Source organism: Podarcis raffonei, chromosome 7 (assembly GCF_027172205.1).
Source record: "Podarcis raffonei isolate rPodRaf1 chromosome 7, rPodRaf1.pri, whole genome shotgun sequence".
Lineage (NCBI taxonomy): Eukaryota > Metazoa > Chordata > Lepidosauria > Squamata > Lacertidae > Podarcis > Podarcis raffonei.
The window spans coordinates 19,252,790-19,276,911 of NC_070608.1; the positions used below are offsets into that span (position 1 = coordinate 19,252,790).

General features: G+C 41.9%; 1 pseudogene; it reads right to left on the reverse strand.

Annotated features, from left to right (window-relative positions):
- Positions 1 to 1,636: 1,636 nt before the first annotated feature.
- LOC128417305 (NADH-ubiquinone oxidoreductase chain 2-like) lies at positions 1,637 to 2,434 on the reverse strand (annotated as a pseudogene).
- Positions 2,435 to 24,122: the final 21,688 nt, after the last annotated feature.

Genomic DNA, 24,122 nt, shown 5'->3' on the forward strand with positions numbered 1-24,122 from the left:
CGAGGCCATTTAGGGCTTTAAAGGTCAGTACCAACACTTTGAATCGTGCTCAGAAATGTACTTCAAGAGGGGTTTGTTCCCCCCATAGCCGTGCAACCAGATGCATAGATGATACCTATGAAAATCTAGCCAAAGCATCAGACTCAGAATGGACATGTTTTTTGTTGCTTAATTGTTTAACACTTCACTAACCTCTCACAAATTAAAATTAAATCTAGAGGAAATGTCCCTAATCATTTTCTTTCAATGAACACTGACACCATTCTTTTATGCAGTAGTACAATTGCGGGGGGGGGGGATTTATTTTATGTCTAACCATTTTTTCAAGCTTAACAAGATTTTACTAATAGGCCTTTCATGCAAAAATTACTTCACTCAGGATATAACCTTTGATTGCAGATGTAAAACAATTGATTCCTAGGTATCGTATTTCATGTTGAAAGAGAAAATGGCTTTCATCAGTCTAAATGCACCCCCCTACAACTCCCCATAGTGGTGAACTAATAATTGTGATTGTATTTTATGTTTTCATGCTCGGGTTGTTTTATTCCGGCATCCCTCAAAGAAGTGGGTTCCTTATTTGCAGGGCGTCTAATTTTTATCAATCCAAGAAAGGGTTTTGCTGCCACTGATTAACTCTGTGCCAAGTTCTGACAGAGTATATGATCCTTGTAGTAAAGGAACATATCTTGATTTTGAAAGGATCCATTTGACTGCTAAATTAATCCATCTTTTTTAATATGACAAAGGTCATTTCTTTCTACATAAATCACTCTGAAAGCACACGATCAGATGTGTGGCAGTTGGTATTGTGCCTCTCCATGCCTTTAATGAGCAAATTAATTCCCCTCTCTCTTTATGAGCAAACCCCCCATACTTGAAAGAGAACGCTTTCCAGGGTGGCTTTTCTAAATGTTGTACTAATTGCCCCCTGCAACCCTTTGATGCTTAAAACACACACACCTTAAAGCTAGCCACAAATGAACAAGGAGGATCCCATGCTACAATTCCCTGAATAAACTGCAATTTAGAATTTCAAGATAGGGAAACTGGAATTTGCCAATACTGAGTCAAGCTACTGACCAGTCTAACTCAGCGTTGCCTGCACCAGTGGTCCCCAAACTCCATCCCCACACTGGCCACTTTGGATATGTCAGGTGATCTTCTCCCAAGGCTTTTATATACCGTATTTTTTGCTCCATAAGACACACTTTTTTCCTCCTAAAAAGTAAGGGGAAATGTCTGTGTGTCTTATGGAGCGAATGTGTGGTCGGTCACTGGTTCCCTTTCTGGCCCTGGCCCCTATAAAAACAGAATTTTTCCCCTTTGCAAAGTAAGTTCAACAGCTGTGAGCTGATCCTCAAAAAGGGGGGGGGGGGCTTTTCCCCTTTGCAAAAGAAGCTGCACAACTGTGAGCTGATCCCTCCCAAAAACAGGGCTTTGCCCCTTTCCTCTTCTAAAAACTAGGTGCGTCTTATGGTCAGGTGCGTCTTATGGAGCGAAAAATACGTAGGTCCGCACTGATGGTCCTTGCTTCTTATTGACCTCTGCTGGTTGTTGGGTACTCAAAGAGACAGAAATTTATGGCACACTTTACTTGCCAGTGTCAAACCAGGCAAATATGGTCTGTATCCGGTCATGGAAGGGTGATGGTGTTTCTTTGCAGATGACTGATAAATGTTATTTTATTTATTTGTTTGTTTGTTTGTGTATTGCATTTGAATTCCATCTTTCCTGTAAGCAGCTCAAGGTAGCATACATATTTCTCTTTCCCCTCCAGGAATACAGAGCAGGTAATTAGTAGGTAGGCTAAAAGGGTTAGGAGAAGTAGGTTTTGGGATAGTGATGCAATAATAATTATTCATCCAAGGTGGGCGATGGATGAAAATGCTATGATTTTCCATAGCTGGGTTTGGTTTAAGCCAGATCAACCTCCAGCTAGGGTTAAGGTGATGGTTAGTAAGAATAGAATTGTTGTTGGAAGTTGGAAGTTAGTTGGCGGTTAGGTAGAATAAAGATATTGGTGATGATTTTGGTCAAATTGTAATGATTAAGGCTGTTGTTATGGTGGTCCCTTGTATAACTTCTGGAAGTCAGAAGTGTATTGGGGCTAGTCCCATTTTTATAGCTAGGGTGATTCTTAGCGTAATAGGGGTTGGGTGTGTGGTAAACTGAGTAATGCCTCAGATTCCTGTGTGTCAGGCATTAAGGGTGGCTGAGAATAGGATAATGGTAGAGGCTGTTGCTTGAATAATCAAGTATTTAGTCATGACTTCAGTAGCTCGTGGGTGATGTTGTTTGGCTAAAATTGGGGTGATGGCAAGGTGTTTAGTTCTAGTCCAATTCAGGCTAGAAGCCAGTGGTAGCTGGCATTGGTAATGATTGCTCCAAGGCCCAGGTTAGAGATTATAACAGATATAATTAGAGGGTTCATTAGTAAAGGAGGGGTTCAGCCAACATTTTTTGGGTATGGGCCCAAGAGCTTTATTAGCTAACTTTACTAGTAGATAGTATAGTGGGAGTAGAGAGGATTTTGAAGTCTCAGGTGTGGGTTTGAACCCCGTTTTTCTAGAGGAGGTGAGGGTTTAATAAGCCCCTGTTGTTTACTCTATGAAAGTAATCCCTAGTCACTTGCGCACACCTCCTAGGGTTGTACTAGTCTAGTGGTGGAAGACCAGATAGTATGCCAGATAAGGCATATTTTGAATTTGATGCTCAGCCGGACCATAAAATTGTATATACTTGAGAGGGCTCCTATTCCTACAGTCCCAAGATAACTCAGAGAGTTTCATGGTCAAGTAGGGACTAGAACCTGGTCTCCCAGATCCTAGGGAGACATTTTAACCACTACAGCCACATTGGTTCTCTTTTGGAGCTATAAGACCATACTTTTGCTTTGCTTGGACACTTGCTTATTTTCTTGCCCAGTCAATGTGTGTCACTGTTGATAAACATAGGACTGAATCCAGTTCCACTCATGGGACTGTGAAAGGATGTGGGGGGAGGCAAATTCTGAAAGCTCGTCCTACCTATGCTTTCCTGTTATGTCCCATAAATGTTTTATGGAGGGTCGTGGTGGCAAGCGGAGGTGATGGGGTGGCACAGGAGGAAGGGTGACTCAGCAAAAGCCACCTCCCTCTCTTTCCTCCAGCAGCAGCCTTCACTAGATTCCAGGTCTATCCATGAATTAAAAGAAAAGGGGTAAGCCTAGATACAGCCCTTAGTGCAAAACAGCATAAACACTCTCTCTTCATACATTAACCAAACCTCCTAGCAGTCCATGGAGTGTTTGCCATTCAGAAAAGTGGGGAATGCAAAACAGCATGCAAAACTACACCCACCCAAGACGTTAGAATAAGCCAAATAAAATAGAAATGTGGGGGGGAGGGGGGCAACCCAACCATTTTGGAAAGAAATCTGAACTTACTGTTAAATTCACTTGTTCTTGTTTTTATGAGGTAGTTTGTGTTTTTATCTTTTATATTTTAATGTTGTGAACTGCCCTGAGATCTATGGATGAAGGGAGATATACAAATTTAATAAACATAAATAAATAAAATATATTTCCATGATTTTTCTTTGAGAAAAGCAGTGAAGTAACTGTAATATTCAAAACCTCCAGCAGTAGGAATTCTTTCTTTTCTACTGAAAAAGCATTGCACTGATTAATGCCATTAGCATGCATTACTTAGCATCTGAGCATTCTTATTCTTATTATTAACCTTATGGCTGGCAATGCTGAAATTGCACCATTACTGTCAAAGTCAAAAGGGACAAAAATCAATAAAATATTGCTTAAATTGCAGCGCCTCATAAAAATAATCTTTTAGCATACTTCTTGGAACGTCTTCTCGTAAAGGTTGTTTTCAATCCTAATAGACTCTAGCAACAAATGAACGCTGTTATCAATACAGTCAGTGTGGTGCTTCTTCCTACAAAATAAACATTTACCTAACTTACTTTTGTTGTCATTAAAACGATTGGACTGCAGTTTTTCAAATGTATGTCAGAAGACTGGAAGCCTCCCAGATATAGAACTATTTGATGCTCTGATTTTAAAAACACCAAACATTATTACCACTGGGATGCCAAGTGTCTCTATTCTCCAGGGACTTCCCTGATTTAGAGAAGCCATCCCAGTTTCTGATTTGATCCCGGAATGTCCTAATTTTCCTTTTGTTGTTGTTGTTGTTTAGTCGTTTAGTCGTGTCCGACTCTTTGTGACCCCATGGACCAGAGCACGCCAGGCACTTCTGTCTTCCACTGCCTCCTGCAGTTTGGTCAAAGTCATGCTGGTAGCTTTGAGAACACTGTCCAACCATCTCGTCCTCTGTCGTCCCCTTCTCCTTGTGCCCTCCATCTTTCCCAACATCAGAGTCTTTTCCAGGGAGTCTTCTCTTCTCATGAGGTGGCCAAAGTATTGGAGTCTCAGCTTCAGGATCTGGCCTTCCAGTGAGCACTCAGGGCTGATTTCCTTAAGAATGGATAGGTCTGATCTTCTTGCAGTCCATGGGACTCTCAAGAGTCTCCTCCAGCACCATAATTCAAAAGCATCAATTCTTTGGCGATCAGCCTTCTTTATGGTCCAGCTTTCACTTCCATACATCACTACTGGGTGTCCCTATTTTCATTGGAGAAATGTTGGAGGGATAGAGTTATCCAACCTCTGAGCCATTTGAAGGAAATCCTGTACAGGGGAAGTTTTAAAAAAAATGATTAATGTTTAATTATGTTTTTATATATGTTGGAAGCTGTCCAGGGTGCTTAGGCAACTCAATAAGACATGTGGGGCATAAATAGTAAAATTATCATTATGGAATGAAACGTCTCTATTTTCATCAGGTTGAAGGGTATGATATTTTGAACTTTGGCTCCTAAAGCAGCCTTGTCAAGCTGGTACCCAAAGTTATTTTGACTCATATTTGTCGTGTTGGCTGGAGCTGAGGGGAATTGGAGTCCAAAATGTCTGGAGGGCACCTGATTGGCCAGGCTATCTTAAAGAATAAAACCACACAAGCCACATTAAAATGCATGCAGTGCTTGACTGATGGTTCCCTCAGTCTGCCAAGCAATCAAAGGCCACAACTCTGGATTTATTTATTTTTTTAAATGATATTTATTCAAATTTTCATCCATACGAACAAGAAAAACAAAAAAAATACAGCAAAAAATAAAACAAAAGGAAAAAACCAAAAAAGAAAAATACAAATCTCAGATTACAACTTTTCATTTGCTTATTTCTTGAACCTCCTCACACACCCCTTTTTGTATTCTAATTTAAATTGTTATTCCAGCAAATTCTTCCCATGTTTCTCAATTTTAATTTAAATAGTTAATCTTAACAATCTATCTTATTTGTTGTTTCAACATAAACTTTCCCTCTTTTAATATTATCTATTATTCAATTTACCTTAATCTCTTTAACCTTATCTTATCTTAAAAATCTTAAAATTTCAAAGTTTACATCATATTCATACATATTCCTTAAATCATTTCTGCTAAAGCCAATTTAATTCCTTTAATTTAAAGGCAGAAGGTCACTGTTGCATTGTTACTGGGAGGGAGGGCTGAGGAAGTAACCGCAGTACAATCACACTGGCCGAGCCAATGCAGGCTCCTCTCAGTGTGTTCACATTGTACCTATCAGCTCATGGCCACTGCCCCTCCAATAAGCAATATCATTATTTATTATTATCATTGATTTATTAATTGCTTTCAACACTGTTATGTACTGAGCTTGGGTCCTAGAACAATAGGCAAGTAGGATTCTAGAAGGCAGCAACCTGATTGGCCTGCAGGAGCCGCCCAATCAGGCCACAATAGGAAGTGAATCAGTCTATCACTAGAACAACAGGCAGGTAGGATACTTGAATGCTGCATCCAACTGGCCTGCAGGAGCAGCCCAATCAGGCTCCAGGAGGGCAGCAGAATCAACCAATCACGTGGGACTCATTGTGTAACTATAAGGCCAGAGGGTTTTTTTTGGGGGGAGGGGGGATTCAATCACTGTTCCTATGAGCTGAAATAAAGAGCATGAAATCACTACTCGACTCTGAGTATATTTCAGACACAATCCTTTCAAGGCAATAAAAACAGTGAAAAGGGTTAAAGAACACAAAGGAACAGCAGACATATTTAAAACAATTGGCACTGATCATGCAAGGTTGCAGGTTCAATCCCTGTAATGCAGATTCCTGCATTGCAGGGGGCTGGTTTATATGATCCTCAAGGTCCCTTCCAACTATACAATTCCATGATTCTGAAACAATACGGAAAAGACACTTGTGACAAAGACCTATTCACCCAGCAGGGAATGTCTGTTGGAAGCAAACGGTCTTCAGTTGTTTCCAGAAAGTGGGCACCTATCATATCAACAACCTACAGACAGGAAGTTAACATAATGGCTCTGTCACACCCAGGGAGCGACTTCTGAGTAAAAATGATGGGACTCTGAGACTTCAGGATTCACTGGTGAATGGATGGATAACCTTCCCATTGTGTCTGTTGATGAGAAGACCATTTTTTTACCTCCCATTTGAACTCCATCAAATATTAACTTTATGTAACATTGCTGTGGACTGAAAGGCTAACAGAAGGCAAGGAAAAACATTCCAGCGCAGGCCTGCCCATGACAGTTTAGCTAACAGAATAAACAGCAAAAAAATAAAATCCAGAAGCTCCCCCACACCCCTGCTGATCTAAAATAAAAGTTAGTTTCTAGAAAATCAATAAAGATCGCTGATCTTAAGTGAGGGCTCTTTCCATGCCACATTTCACCTGTCAACAACTAGCAATTTTAGCTGCAGGTTTTGTTGTTGTTTTGTAAACTGCAAAGCTTTAATAATGAGTCAGTTCACTCCCCCCTCCCATTTCTTAAGCACTCAAATAATTTTGGTGGTGCATTGTTCCAAGAAACCAGATGTCTGGTTCAAGTATTTTGCGTGTCAAGGTCCCCAGGGCCACCCCAATAACTCACACATCACACAGAATTTTTGTGTAAGGTTTTTGGCATAATTTTGGCCACAACTTTATTAAAATACAAAAATGTGAGTGGTTGCTTAGGCATTGGTTGCGACTATCTGCCCCCACCATGGGGGACAGACTGACATTCCGCACAATGCGAAAGTCAGAAAAGGGGAATACACTTGGGGGTAGCGATGGAGCAGGGAACCTGCCCTCAGCCCTCCCCAAATGCAACCAGGAGCTCATTGCTATGGCCCGAGCCCCCTTGACAGTGTGGACAAGCAATAGTTAGCCCCTGATACCTTTAATGGAATCCCTTGCAGCAGCAGCAGCATTAGAGGGGCAGGCACAGCTAATCCATGCCCCTCAACCAACCAAACCATAAACCAATGCCTAAACGCAACCTTACAAGTTGTTACGATTTGCTACGCAGTAGGCAAAAACCAAATGGCCCCAGCCAATCAGCCAGATGGACAAAATTCCTACCAGGCCCCATGACAGGCATAGCAAGGTCAAAACGAACAACCCTAATTCTAGGGAGGGGGGGACGGGCAATCCGATGCACGGGCGAAAAGAGGAAGCCCTAGCCTCGTACAAGGAGTTTTAGCATTTCTGGCTGTTAAGCAACAAATGGCAACATTAACTTCTTCCCAACAACAAGGGAAGCCCCAATCACATCAGTGGCCAACGATCAATTAGCCTACCCCCAACTTTAGAGTGTCCTGGCGGCCCCCACCGCAACACGTGCTCTCCATGAAGGAGAACACGCTATATCAAATGCAAGTCCCAGCAGCACACAATGGTCCAGTTTGAATATAGTGATAAACCATAGTTCAGTACACCATGAATGAGCCTCAGGAGGAGATTGGGGGCAACTACTTCCTGGTTTAAACTTAACACAGTGCTTTTTTTCTTTAAAAATAATAATATATGATTAGGGGTACTCTCATCTTGACTCAAGAAAATCACAATTTTATAGTTCAAATCGGGGGAAATAAATACAGTAAATGGACAAAAGTACAAAGATTCACAAAATGTTTAGGGGTATGCGTACCCCCAGAAAAAAAGCACTGAATATAATGTGTCATTATATCTGAACCAGAAAATGACCAAATCAAACTAGGAGTCATTGGAACAAACCAAATTCAGAAATGATTGTTTTGCTTGGCTTGCTTTGTGGTCAAAACATAGTTTTTACGACAACCTTTCTGAACCTTGGTGCTGACAGGAGCTACAGCTTTTATGTTTTTTAGTGGTTTCAAATAGATTATAACTTTTTTAGCTGCTTTTGTATTTACCTGGCTCCTGCTTCATTCAGTTCATCTCTCTGGATCACTTTTATGAAAGAAAAGCAGACTATAATCCTTCCAAGAAATAAGTGACTCTGTGATCATATGCAAGTGTAAAGTAAAGGTAAAGGGACCCCTGACCATTAGGTCCAGTCGTGGCCGACTCTGGGGTTGTGGCGCTCATCTCACTTTACTGGCCGAGGGAGCCGGCGTACAGCTTCCGGGCCATGTGGCCAGCATGACTAAGCCGCTTCTGGCAAACCAGAGCAGCACACGGAAACGCAGTTTACCTTCCCGCCGGAGCGGTAACTATTTATCTACTTGCACCTTGACATGCTTTTGAACTGCTAGGTTGGCAGGAGCAGGGACCCAGCAACGGGAGCTCACCCCGTCGCGGGGATTCGAACCGCCAACCTTCTGATTGGCATGTCCTAGGCTCTGTGGTTTAACCTACAGCGCCACCTGCGTCCTATGCAAGTCTACTCGGAAGTAAATCAAAATGAGTTATCTGCGGACTATTCCCCTGGAGGAATACAGGGCTGCAGCCTCAAGATTTTGTGGCAGTTGTATGACTTCCCAGAAGGCTTGGCATCCTAGCCACTTTCATTTTCTTTTTCTTTTCTTAAGTAAGCACTGTTGTTTCTCCCTGATCAACAAAGTTATCGCTAGTCATGTGACACTACACTTCTGGATGCAGCAAGATGTCCAGGGTCAGTTCAATGCCTTAAAAAGCCTCTTAAAGTAGCAATGTATGAGACTCCTGAGAAATCCATGTAAATTGCACATAAAATCGTGAGAAGCTTTGATTGGGACATTAAGTCATGAGATGTGAGTTTGCACTGGGCATGCGGCCAGCCCTACCCAAAAGCCAGTACTGCAGTTCCCTGTCATTTTCATATTTAACAATAACAGGCTTTTTACACTGACAGGTTTGAACCTTCTCATTTAAGCTTCAATCTCTGGTGGCATTTGACCATTCAGCTACCTTTTAAAACCAGCTATAAAGCCATAATCACACATCATGGGACTCTTCAAAATACGCAGGTAGCAGTTGTGGGAGAAGCAAAGACCTGGCGCTTACCAGCTTAGTTCTTGCTTTCTTTAGTTGTTCTTTTTCTGCTTTTATAAAATATTTGGCTTCATATAGATGGTAGAGAGGAAAAGCTTCCCCCAGCTCCCCAACTCATTTACTGACCACCCCCTTTTTGTAGGGATGCTAGAAGAGGATGTATTAAAACATTTGAAAAGAAGGGGAATTGGAACAGATGGGCATATCCTTAGGTAACCGCCAACAGTGGTTCTTTTTGATGTAAAAATGAATGTAAAGGTGCTTTCTTATATATAAAGAGAGAGACTCAATATTAATATGTGGGCGGGGGAATTCCATACTGATCTGGATTGCTGCTGCAAAAAAAGAGCAGCTGTTTGTTGAATTATGATACCATGTTAGGCTCTGCAACCAGCTGAAAATAACCAATGAAAGTTTCCATGTTTCAAATACACAAAGTCTGTGATATGGACAACGTACAGCTATGGATGAATATATCATTCTCAATTACATGATCAGGAATGTGTCCAAGCTTTGCCTGAGCTTTTAAATTGGGTTTGGGATCATTCTGATGTACAGTGGTACCTCAGGTTAAGTACTTAATTCGTTCCAGAGGTCCGTTCTTAACCTGAAACTGTTCTTAACCTGAAGCACCGCTTTAGCTAATGGGGCCTCCTGCTGCCACCACGCCATCGTAGTACGATTTCTGTTCTCATCCTGAAGCAAAGTTCTTAACCCAAGGTACTATTTCTGGGTTAGCGGAGTCTGTAACCTGAAGCGTATGTAACCCGAGGTACCACTGTAGTTCATTTTTCAAAGCCCCTTCTGAGACTGCCCAGAAACATTTACTGACCTCCATTATCAACCTGCTTAGCTCTTTCAAAACTGAGAATGGAATTGCATGTGGTGTGTTTCATTTCTGGTCCTTCCTTGTTTGCTGTTAGTCATCTTTCTGACCTTGGATGGTTTTCTGTGTTTGTTTTTAGACTCATCAATAATCATCAATAATCAGTTTAAACAATTAAAACACCTGTTGCTGGCTCTTGTAAGAGAGAAAGAGACATAGTATTACATTTATTAAGAAACTCAACTTGCACCCTGCAGTCCAGACATTACCATGGAGTGTATTGCTTATATATAAAAAAAGAAACTATTTTTTTTTCTCGTTTACAAAAAATAAATACATTTGCTTTAACCATGAATTTGCTACTGCAAAATGAATATTGTTGGAGGAAAATGCTCTATTGAAACATTTGTCAGCAGCAGCTAAAGGCTTTGTTGCAGCAATTAGCCAAGAGGAAGGATTGCAGCAGCACTTTCCTTTAAGAGCTCACTAAAGGAGTTGATAAAAGGATTTGATACCTGTGTTTCAAAGATATAGTTACAGGTGTGTGTGTGTGTGTGTGTGTGTGTGTGGCAGCTTATGCAGAATTCTTCCCTCAAAATTCTTCCGTCAAAATTCTTCAGCATTTGCATTTTTAAAATAAAATTCCAAATATATTTTTGATGAATATGTGCAATTGAATGGAAAGGTGCAACTGAATGTGTGAAAAAGGCCCATAAAGCAGCCACAGATATAAATAAGAATTATTAAAGCTCATTACCTAAAGTTGTATATGCACAATAGGTGCTGCAACATGGACCCTTTAAGATGCCAAAGGCCAAGGGAGATTATTGTTTTTGTTATTGTTTTATTATGTATTAGGTTCTTTGTGTTCTTATTTTGTATTTTTATGTTGCGAACTGCCCTGTGATCTTTGGGTGAAGGGCAGTATACAATTTTAATAATTAAATAAATAAATCTGTGGCCATCAGGGTCGGGTGAATCTGTCAGTTTCTGTTTCTTTCCATTTCTCCTATTTCTAGTCTTAAATTCAGTTCTCCACATTTCCACATGTGTGCAATTATTTTTTTAAGTCCTCATGAAAATTTATCAATGTTTTCATGCAAATTTCTAATGACGTGTACATCTTTGCATGATGTTTTGGTTACTATACACAACTTTGCAAAGCAATTTGCAGTAATACAAAGCATTATTGTATGTGATTGTGCTATCACAAGGGAAAGCCAGGGGATGGTGGCAGCAGCAGAGCCCACCAGCCCCTGAGATGCACTGCGCCCAGCTCTGCGTTCGCTCTCTTAAAAACGGGGGGGGGGGGCTGCTCCCTTTTAAAAAAAGCATTGGCTGGCCCAAAGGGCCTCGGCCCCTGGGAGTTTGCGGCTATGGTTTCCCCATTTCCTGAGTCACAAGCCCTCTTCAACATTCCACACACATGTGATTAGGTCCCATGCACCTATGGGACCGCCTCTCCTAGTATGCCCTGTGGAGGACCACAAATGACAACATTTTGGAGGTCCCGGGTCACTAGGTGGTTAGATTGGTCTCAACTAGGGCTAGGACCTTTTCAGTACTGGCCCCGACTTGGTGGAACGCTCTGTCACAAGAGACTAGGGCCCTGCGGGACATGACATCTTTCCGCAGGGCCTGCAAGACAGAGCTGTTCTGCCTGGCCTTTGGTTTGGACTCTGTCTGACCCTTATAGTTCCCTCCCCTTATGGTCTTGATTTATCGGCTACTTTAAAATGAGGCTGCATTTTAAATTGGTTTTTAACCTGTATTTTAAATTGGGTTTTTCTCTATCTCTCTTTCCCCCCCTATTATGTTTTTACTGTGATTTTATTGGTGTTAGCCGCCCTGAGCCTGGCTCTGGCCAGGGAGGGCGGGCTATAAATAAAATTTTATGATGATGATGATGTGAAGATAAGAGGGACAAGCCCCTCAACCCTGTCCCCTCTATTGCTTTCTTGTCAATCAGCTCTGGAACCTCCCATGCGTTGTGTGGGACGGGGTGTTGAACTACTGCAATAGGAAACCTTCTCTGCTCCCTCCAGCTTCCCTTAATATTTTGGACCCTGCAGCCCACCATCTGCAAGAGTTGTCTGTCCAATCTGGAGTTAGGCTAAAGGCCTTGTCCCAACTTTCCCCCCAGTTGTGCAGTTCTAGTTCTGCATGGGTTTGAGGGACATAGTCTTGTGCTACATTGCAGCACTGAGAAACCACCTTTGCATTAACAGGAGCTTCTTGGCAGCACAAAGGGGGTTTGTTCCTTGCTGGCTTTGCCCCCCAGCTTCCATGCGTTGATTTGAACTTGTGCATAGCGGACGACATTCTCTGCATGCGCTGCACGTTCAGAGCCTCTGCATAGCGGAGTGTACATGATCAAGCCGCTCTGCACAGGCTTTGATGAACACATGAAGGTCAGGGCTGAGGCCAGCAGTTGTGATTCTGATTCCCCTTCCAAGTATTCATTTCTGTACCATATGACTGTCTGCTTAGGTCTGGAGCCACAAGCAGGATTAAAGGTTTGTCCACAGTGAGTGATGATAACAGCATTATGCTAGTCACACTGTTTTCATTGGAGCTGTCATTACATCAGGCCAGAGCATTAATGCAGCTTAGCTGTATCCTGCTTAGGAAACAGCGAAAACATTCTCCTTCCATAAGCATAAGGAGGAGATGATGGTAGGGAGGTGGGTGTTTACTATACTTTTAGAGATCATTTTGGGGTCATCTCTTAACCTGAGATTTTATCTCCTAATCAAGCATCTATTTTGTACTTTAATTAAATCATTTCTCTCTTTCTTTCTCTCTTTCTCTCTCTCTCTGGTATCATGGTATCTTTGAACTACTTTCTAAATTCATAAAGACGCCAGCTTTTCCATTCATCTAGTCTATTTGGAAGAAGTCAATTTTAATTTGCAGAGAACAGATCTCTGATAATGAGATTCTCCTCTACATGTCTTCTGCTTTCCCTATAGTACTGTAGAGCCTGACAAGGATATTTTTTGTAATTATGATTTAATTAAGCATGCCCAGAAGAACTGGTGTATATAGAGCTGCCACTGTAGCAACTGTCTTTCCTTAAAAAGGCGGGGAGGGGAGCTTTCAGTTTTAGGGTGACATTATATAGACCTGCTCTTACTCAACCCACCGAAAGAATAAAAAAATGCAACCCACATGTTCTGCCAAGATGGAAGCAAGGTTCCTTCAAACCCTCAAATCAGTCTGTTGTGCTCAGAGGCTGATCTGCCATAGACATAGAATCAAAGAGCTGGAAGGATCATCTAAGTCCAACCCTTGAAGTGCAGGAATTTCAACAAGTTGTCCCCCATCCAATAAGAAGCAATGCCTGACCCAGCTTAGCTTAACAAATGTGCTAACAGTTTTATTGCTTCACCAACCTTCCACAGACTTCACTGAAACCCACTATTATTATTTGAATAGGCAAGGATCGTCAGCACAAAGCATAGCACTATGTCAGTGTTCACCCCTCAGACAATCACAGTTGAATGAAAATCCACTGCCACCTTATTTATTCAGGCCTTATTTATTCAAATTAATAAGCCTAGTATGGGTTATGATATAACACCCAGCAATAATAAAAAACATGCAATGCATCATATTAAAAAATAAAAATAAAAGCCATAATTAAAACTACACAATCCTGGTAACAGTGCAGAAGGACAGTGAATTATTTCCACTGGTGACTAGTCTCTGTTATATCCATCCAATAAAAAGTCCCAAGCAGAGAGGTATGTCTTCAACTGCTAACAGCACTGGCATGAGTCATGCCTCAGAGGGGTGTGCATTCCACAGTTGGGGTGCCACCACAGAAAAGACCCCATCCCACATTCCTGCAAAGTGTACTTCACCCAATGGTAAGTCAGTGAAAAGGCCAGACTCTTCTGCAGATCTTGATGCTCGAATGGAAGCTCTGAAGAAGGAGGCCCTCTCAAGGCATGTTGGCTCCCCATTGCAGCCAACCAGCTAAAGCTATAAAGACATGGAGGCAGAAACACCTCAGTAGGGAGGGTGTTCCATGTGAGAGGAGCTTCCACTGAGAAGTCCCTTTCCTAGGCTGCCCTCTGGAGTCTCCTGGGCTCTTCACCCACCTGGCATGATTCAACGTGGCCCCCTTCCCCCACCCCCTTGATAATCTGTGATTCCCACTTCAGCCATTGGGTGAGATTGATTTGATTCATCCCATTGTTCCCAGTGTAGATCTTTATTCTCCCTTTGTTCCTGATGTGGATTCTTCACTCACCCCTTCATCCCTGGTGCAGGAGGGGCACCATTTTGTTGTTTGCCTCAGATGCCAAAAAGTCTTGGGCTGGCCCTGGTACCTAGCAACTGCTTAACAGCAGCAGTAGCTTGTTTCAGTCAGCTCTGACCCTCTGTAGTAGTTTATGATTCCATTTTTAAAGATTTAAGGTCAGAGCTGATGCTCCGCTATAATTGACACCCCACATAAAAGATGAAAGCCAGCCCAGTAAAGTGTTGTTATGCGGTATGAGTTGTTCATGGGAAGATGTGTTCAATCTGGCAGGTGCCTTGTATCTGTCATTTGGGATTACCATCATAATAAATACATTCTTTCTGAGGGAAGTACTATATGGCACTACTTAGAGATAAAGCTTCAGCCATCTGAGATGCAGAAAGTGATGTATGTCTCTGGCACTTTACCCAAGAATTTTACTTTGTTTTCCGCTCCTCCCTGGGGAGTGTTTTTAATCTGATGTACATAGGAAGCTGCCATTTACTGAGCCAGGCCTTTAGACTGGACCCCTGACCATTAGGTCCAGTTGTGGCTGACTCTGGAGTTGTAGTGCTCATCTTGCTATATTGGCCAAGGGAGCCGGCGTACAGCTTCCGGGTCATGTGGCCAGCATGACTAAGCCGCTTCTGGCGAACCAGAGCAGCGCATGGAAATGCCGTTTACCTTCCCGCCGGAGTGGTACCTATTTATCTACTTGCACTTTGACATGCTTTCGAACTGCTAGGTTGGCAGGAGCAGGGACTGAGCAATGGGAGCTAACCCCATCACGGGGATTTGAACCGCTGACCTTATGATCGGCAAGTCCTAGGATCTGTGGTTTAACCCACAGCGCCACCCGCGTCCCAGTCCATCTTGCTTAGGATTGTCTAAACCAGGGTGTGGAAAATCTGGGGCTAAATGCATCCTTCTTTGTATGATCCTCTCCCTGGGTCATGTAGTTACATCCTCTACTAGTGTTGCTTCACACCCTTTGGTTACAAACAGCTCTCTGGGGTTTGATATACGGGGTCTTCTCTCACAATGAACCTGAAACCTTTTGTATGCAAAACATATGTTGTACACAGGGCCTTGTCAACCATGATGTGGACTGAAGCAGCTGCCTCAGGTGGCAGAATCCTGCAGGGCGGTGCCCTCACAGGCAACCCATCCACCCCAGTTGCCACCGAAGCGAGGAGATGTGACTTCCAGCAAGATCTCGCGAGATCTCACCAGAAGCTGTCACTGCCACATAACCGTGGTAAGCCAGGCCTTGGTGGTACGGTGCGGTATGGGGACTTGACAGCTTCCTGTTTCGCCTCAGGCAGCAAAACAGGATGGGCTGCCGCTGGTTCTACCACTAACCTATGCCCCTCCAACCAACCACATGGTATCTGATTGTGAAAAGGCAAGTAAAGTTAATATGGATCAGAACCTTGTTGCTTGCTCATGTCAGCTAAGATGATGAGGGAATATGAGAATATATTTCAAGAATGGGGAACATGTTGTTCTCCAAATGCAGTTGGACTACAGCTTCCACTATTGGCTCTGCTAGATGATGGAGGTCCAATGAAAGTCCAATGAAAGAGAGGTAAAAAATGCTTGAATTACTTAAATAAATTCAGCTTTTACCAAGTCTATGAATTAAATATTATAGCATATATTTAATGTTGCAATATAAAACTATATAAAAGAATAATGGCATATGTCCGTGGGTTCCTATGCTCAACAATTTCCTGATTACAATAAGTAGAATAAGTAGGCATTAAATTCTTTATTTATGCATTATTATTATTTTAAATCAGGCATAGGCAAACTCGGCCCTCCAGATATTTTGGGACTACAACTCCCATCATCCCTGACCACTGGTCCTGTTAGCTAGGGATGATGGGAGTTGTAGTCCCAAAACATCTGGAGGGCTGAGTTTGCCTATGCCTGTTTTAACTGAAAACAAACCTCAGATTACAAAATGTGGCATTAAAGGCTGGAGTTTCTCCTGTGGCACTGAGCAAGGCTGACACCGTAACAATGTTGGGATGAGAGCCTCAGTTCAGTTCAGTGCAGTTGTGAATAATGCTTGCTGTGGGTCAGCATATGTTGTGATCCGCCGAGCTGAAGAAGCCCTATTTTTTAATAATGACTTGGGAAGGTAAAGACAAACTGCAATACTTGGCATGTCACAATACATGGTTGGTGGGTACCATATCACAGCTTGTTCAAGCCCAATCTGCAGGACATGGACCCATATCTCATTGATCTCCCAAAAGCACTCACAAATCACTGCAAGTTTGCAAAGGTCTAAATAAGATTTGGATAAACACCTTCTAACTGAGCAAGAACAAAAGCTAGCAAAAAAAGACCAATTTCAGTATCACTAATGTGCCTCCAATGTGCCACGCCGTGAGGCTAGAGAATCCCCAATATACCCCCAACATGTTAAATTAATCCTGATCAAAACATGGCATTTAAATCTCTTGGAAGTTGTGTAGATAGTGTGAATCAAATACAAATGCAAAAAATAGGGGAATGAAAATGATAAAACTGTAAAATTGGCTGCTGTATCACATACCTTCCCCCATCATAATCTCTTTTTCAGAAATGCTATTACTTTTATGCATGATACGAGGATTTAATGGGGACGCACTGGAGATGTTTGGCCTGAAGCATTTAATTTGTAGGAATGCTTAGGTGCATCCATATAAAACTCTGTGCCAGATCTTCCCCAGCTGGTAGAAAATAAGACGTATTTACATTCCCTTCAATGGAACCATGATTTAATCCAGTTAGATGTGGCTCTCTTGTTTTACTTTGCTTCTGAATCAGTGGGCATGGTCATCGTCTATGTTGTTATCTGAGGTAATGAGTTGGTACCAAATTGCTGTATGGAACTGCAAATGCCAACTGTATAAAAGGGCACTTTTATTTTTACCGGCCAATCGCAAAGCAGAAGAAAATGCTCAGATAGGACAAGTCTTTAATAACAGGGCCATTGTGTCTGTTCATTCATTCATTCAAACAAAAATGTCTTACACACAGAGTCACACACCGAGGCAGAAGTGGGAAAAGCAAATGCAGTCTAAAAATAAATGTAATACAGGTAACAAAACATCAGAGATGCAACAGCTTTGGACAGATATTTTTTAACATTTCTATTTTTGACCCATAAATTTATTTACTGTAATTGGCCAGATTGTTCTGAAGGTCAAATTTGCAGAAAGTTTTTTTGCTTCGCTTTGCTTGTAAAAGCTTGTTTGAATAACTACATATCCCATGATGTTTGTGTAGGACATTAAAGGCATAGAACTAGGGAATTTTGCTATCTAGAGCAGAACAGTAGTGTCCTCCAAATGGCTGGGGCTGACGGGAGTTGTAGTCCAGAAAATCTGGAGGCCACCAGGTTTGTGAAGGCTGCTTCATTGGAGCTGCTACATGGCAGCTTGTCAAAACATGGAACCGTTGGTCTGCTGTCTGCTATAAATGCACTACAAGCCCAAATGTAACCATCTAGAAAGAGGGTATTGTGGTTTATGAACTCATCAGATATCCGGTGACAGAGGGCAATATAGTTGGTGGACCACAGCTCCAATCATCTCTGACCATTGGCCATGCTGGCTGGGGCTGATGGGATTTGAAGTCCAACGACATATGGAGGGCCACAGGTTTCCCATACCTGATATAACTACTTTGGTAGGTCAGTGTACTATAGGATGATACAATAGAGTATTATTGTAAATAAATAGGGCTTAAATTTAGATTATATTCTGTAGATGTGTAATAACTCAAACCAAGCTGAATCATTCAAATTGAATCCTTTTCTTGGTTCAGCCATTATATATTCTCTCACCTGTTAGCAAAGACTCATTGAAAGCATAAAGTCTGTCTCCTTACACTGGTTTTGCAAAAGTGAAGACAAAACTCTGTTGATTTCCCTTATTTTGCAAGCAGAGAAAGTGATTTACTCTGATTCTGTTTTGAAATTATTTTGCAACATAGGAGGACTTACTCAACATGCAGCATAGTACCTTAACATTAGTTCATCTCTCTCTGTTTTACAATTGTTTTACGCACGACCCGTTCCTGTTTCATTGCCAATTGTATTTTTACTGATGCCTCCAGTTTATGATTTTTATTATTGTTACGGTGCAGAAGATGCTGCTAATAAATTTCTTGCCTAAGTCCTTTCCTATTACTCTGTACATCACTTGTGATGTACAGTTCTGCAAAGTTATAACACAATCTTTGAAAACCAATATACAGAAGGCTGGAGCTTTGATTATAAGTGGCTGATATGGTTGCTTCCCCATCGCAAGTGCTCTTACGTAGGAGTAGAAATGGAAATACTCTCAGAGTAACTTTGCACATTATTTACCTGAATGCGTCAGTGTAGGAGAAAATTGTGCTTTTTATAGTGCTAAGTGATCTCTGCTCTTCTTATTTCAGCTTTGCAGAACGGCTACCCGCATCCAAATCACACAAGTGGCAAAGAAGGTTACCTTCAGGTAATATTCACTAGTAGATCTACTCAGACTCACTGAAATCAATAGACACGTAATTCAAGCCCATTAATTTCAATGAGTCCACCTTAAGTAGCGCTTGGTTGGTAACCACCTGTGTTGTGTGTATACTTTCCTGCTTCCCAGTGGATAGCAGCTGCTGGCATCTCCCCACAGAGAGGATCAAGGCCATTCTGGATGGAGAGGGGTTAACCCTTTCCAACCAATGAAACTGCACAAAACAAGATGATATTTGACACATGAAGGAAGGAGATATTGCATGGCAGAGAATAAAAGCTTCCTTCCTTCAGCAGAGATGGAGAGCAGCAGAAGTAGAAAAAGGAAGTGGTTGGGTGGGAGGGCAACTAGATGGACACCCCTGCTTCTGCTGAGGGAAAATCAGTCATTTTGCTCCTCACTTTCCCCCTCACTAAAATCATAGTCTGACTGTGCAGAAAGTAGGAACGCTGCAGCGTTGGGGGATCTTACAACCAGCTGAATCTCTCAGTCCTGCCAACAACATTCTTAAATCTGAACCTATCATGTTGTTGTTGTTTAGTCGTTTAGTCGTCTCCGACTCTTCGTGACCCCATGGACCAGAGCACGCCAGGCACTCCTGTCTTCCACTGCCTCCTGCCGTTTGGTCAAACTCATGTTCGTAGCTTCGAGAACACTATCCAACCATCTCGTCCTCTGTCGTCCCCTTCTCCTTGTGCCCTCCATCTTTCCCAACATCAGGGTCTTTTCCAGGGAGTCTTCTCTTCTCATGAGGTGGCCAAAGTATTGGAGCCTCAGCTTCACGATCAGTCCTTCCAGTGCTGATTTCCTTAAGAATGGATAGGTTTGATCTTCTTGCAGTCCATGGGACTCTCAAGAGTCTCCTCCAGCACCATAATTCAAAACCATCAATTCTTCAACGATCAGCCTTCTTTATGGTCCAGCTCTCACTTCCATACATCTCTACTGGGAAAACCATGGCTTTAACTATACAGACTTTTGTTGGCAAGGCGATGTCTCTGCTTTTTAAGATGCTGTCTTGGTTTGTCATTTCTTTTCTCCCAAGAAGCAGGCGTCTTTTAATTTCATGACTCCTGTCACCATCTGCAGTGATCATGGAGCCCAGGCAGGTAAAATCTGTCACTGCCTCCATTTCTTCCCCTTCTATTTGCCAGGAGGTGATGGGACCAGTGGCCATGATCTTGGTTTTTTTGATGTTGAGCTTCAGACCATATTTTGCGCTCTCCTCTTTCACCCTCATTAAAAGGTTATTTAATTCCTCCTCACTTTCTGCCATCAAGGTTGTGCCATCTGCATATCTGAGGTTGTTTATATTTCTTCTGGCAATCTTAATTCCAGTTTGGGATTCATCCAGCCCAGCCTTTCGCATGTTGAATTCTGCATATAAGTTAAATAAGCAGGGAGACAATATACAGCCTTGTCGTACTCCTTTCCCAATTTTGAACCAATCAGTTGTTCCATATCCAGTTCTAACTGTAGCTTCTTGTCCCACATAGAGATTTCTCAGGAGACAGAACCTATCCTAGAATTGGACAAATCTTTCCATTTTGTTATCTTTCCATTTATCATTTCCCCCCAATATTAAGATTAGTTCTGTACATTTCCACATCAGTTTACTTTTTTAAAAAGAGTAATCATAAAAATCCAGAGAATTTCTCCTAATATACATGTTTGTATGCATTTATGCCTAATATATACCCTTTTGTAAAGTATTTTCCCCAATATCATTTATATAAATATTATTTTCCCCTCATATATGCATTTCTATGCATAGTTTAGCACATTACATGCATGGTTGTACACATTACTTTGCTGGAGAACTGCATTGCAAAATTCTGAGATATGCGAATTTTGAAAAATGCCTCTGTTTCGGTTCACATATTTTTTTGGAAAGGGCAAACGAGATAAGTTTATTTCTAAGTGGACTAAAAGGCATTTCTTCCTCATGCATAATCAGGATAGAATTAACTGGATGTCAGAGTCCCAGAACAATCCCAGAATAGAATTGTACTATTTGGTTATCCCTGAAAATGATCACAATAATATCAAGAGAACTATTTGGAGGTTTTTTATCAACTTTCATTTCAGCACCATTAAGAGGCGAGGGGAAAAAACAGTGAAAATGAACTGAAGGTTCCACAAGCTGCAGCAAATGACACATCTTTTAATTTTAGAAATAATATTGGATATTTGCATGGTTAATTGGAATACATAAGAGGGGGAACACGGTGCAGGCGAAACAAAAGGAACAATAGAGGAGTGGAATAGGGCAGTCCACTCATCCATAAGTACAGTAACTACAACAAATTCATAAACACAATTTTGTCATAATACAGCACAGGTAGATCCTACTCCCACTTCTTCGCAGAGAGCGAGCAATATCGACAAGTAATCCAATTACAATGGGAGCTAATTTCTCTTTCTTCTAGCAATCACACAGCTTTACCTACTGTGACAGTAAGTGCTTTTGTTGTTATGGTCCTTTTGAGAGGCCTGCCTTCATTGTGAACCAATGTATCAGAACTCTGGGATGATGAAAAGTTCCATTTAAGTAATTTACACCAAAGCGTGCGGGGTTTTTTGTCCTCATTGCAACCCGATACGTTTTGTAAATGTTTGAAAGGCCTTCCTCAGCTCACATTACTTGCCACACAAAGCTGTTTTAACTTGATATATTGGAAAACTTATGAGTGGGAAAGGGGCTGCGGCTTGTGATAGGGTCTCATAAAATGGCTTCATTTGGTCTTGAGGCCGCAATCCAGAAAAAGATGAAGTTGAGGGTTTCTATAGAGCTGCAAAGCATGTTGCCATTCCTTTTGAGGACACTTCTATTCCCCTGAGTTCCCACTTACTCTCAGCTACCAAGGAAAGTAGGAGGGTGAATTATATTTCAATGCTATCCTGTCAGCCAGACCAAAGGAGAAAAGAGAGGGGAATAAGAATATGGAATGGGAGGAGGAATAAGCACACAAACATGGATAGCAACTGGTTGGTTTGACTAGGTAGCTTGACTTAGTTATGCAGTCAAGAACACTTCACAAAGGGGATAACATTCCTCAAGTTCCTAGACAGAGGCTTCACAGGATTTGTGACCCCTGCCCACTGTACAACTAGGCCAGGGGTCAGCAAACTTTTTCAGCAGGGGGCCTGTCCACTGTCCGTCAGACCTTGTGTGGGGCCGGACTATATTTTTTTTTTGGGGGGGGGGAAATGAACCAATTCCTATGTCCCACAAATAACCCAGAGATGCTTTTTAAATAAAAGGGCACATTCTACTCATGTATAAACATGCTGATTCCCGGGTCGTCCGCGGGCCGGATTTAGAAGGCAACTGGGCCGGATCCAGGCCCCAGGACTTAGTTTGCCTAACCATGAACTAGGCCTTTAGCTCAAGGTTAACCACCAAGAGTAGCATGTTCCAGTGGACCATTTGGTGGTGCTCAGTGTGCACACTGAAAGGTCGACTGGGTGGGTTAGCCTTTTGGGTGAAAGCCTAGGATGTTCTCGTCAACAGCAAGGATTTCACAATCAAATTGCTGTTAGAGGGATGGACCGTGGGGCAGCTTCCCCTTGCTTGATTTACATCAGCCAGTTTCTCCAGGGATTCTGGTTGGTCTGAATGGGGCAGTGAAGGAAGTTTGCACTCAATGCATCTTGAAGCACTGCTATTTCATGCTACAGCCTTCTCTGGAACATTTAAAAGAAGGAAGAGCTGAGTGTGGTGTCACCCATAAGGCACAAGAGCTATATGTCATCAGCTTTGTGAGGGGTCATATCCAGTTACAATGGTCCAATGCAGACCAGCAGCACAGAGATGCAACAGTCATGCTCATAGCCTGATTAGCTGAGGAGCTCTGCAACTGAGGGCATTGAAAACCTCACACACACCCCATAGATATAGGGTAGCCAGATAAGAGTTTTACTTTGACATCAGCCTGGGCTTCCTCTAACCAGGCTTAGGCCAGTTAAGAGCATAGTGTTACTGGGGCTGAGCCCCATATCCCCAAGGATGCAGTTTCCTCAGTCCATTTCCCAAGGCAGAATATCATCTGGGCAATCCAGCAGGTTGAAATAATTTTCTCTCTTTTTAAAAAACCTATTGACAAATTCCCCCTGCATCTCATTAAATACACAGACAGTTCTCTTTTCTAGTCGCCAACTGAATGTTTGTCTATCAACAGAGAAAATGGCATTTTCTATTCTCCCTCCCTTCTTCTGTGCTGGTAGGTTGAATCTCCTTTTTAACTATCCTATTCAGCAACGGAACATTATTTTTAAAGCACTCTGTGTGGTGTGCAGGTGGTGTGTGTGTGTGTGTTCATGCCAGGAAGTTTAATGCTTGATACAGGAAATCTATCAATTGACCAAAGAAAAGACTGAACTTGTGGGTGGATATAGCCAGGATAACACCATCTCGCCCCCATATATGTAGTTCACAGCAGCACATATGCTCGGCACCAATCCTGGCTGCATCCATCTGTCAAGGTGGAGCTCAGCCACTTCATGGCAACCAGTAGGATCTTTGGCTGTGATGCTGTTGCTGTGTGCCGAAATCCTTGGCTTGTGGAAAGTGCAGGCTAGAATTGCAGGTCCTCCAGGAGACATGCAGTGGCAAAGACTGAATTGATGATGATTATTTTTAAAGGAACAATTGAAATATTACATTTCAACTTCATATTATATAAGGCATGAAGAGGAAAAGGAAAGTACATACACGTATATGCTACTTTACAACTGTGCTATTGTATCCAATATTATAGCCTTCTCTACATAGTAGATATCTACCAAACTATCTATTCAAAGTTTTTTTTTTAAATTAATTTTTATTCAAATTTCCAATAACCATTCCATTTATAATTTAACATCCAATTTAACTTATACATCTTTTAGACTTCCATCAGCCTATCTGACAATTTTCATATTTATCACAACTTCTCACATTTCCTAAATTTATGTTGCACTTTAACAATCCTTATTTTATCTTCTCTTTTAAGCGACATTCCTATCTATTCTTTTCACAGAGCTTCCTGAAATCCAACAAGCGTTATTTCCTGATCACACACAGTTTTGATATACTCTGTAAATTTATTCCAGTCCTCGGTGAATCTCTGATCGCGTTGGTTTCAAATTTTTCCCGTTAATTTGTCCATTTCTGCATATTCCATCAGTTTCATTCTCCATTCTTCCCTCGTTGGCATTTCTTCCTGTTTCCATTTTT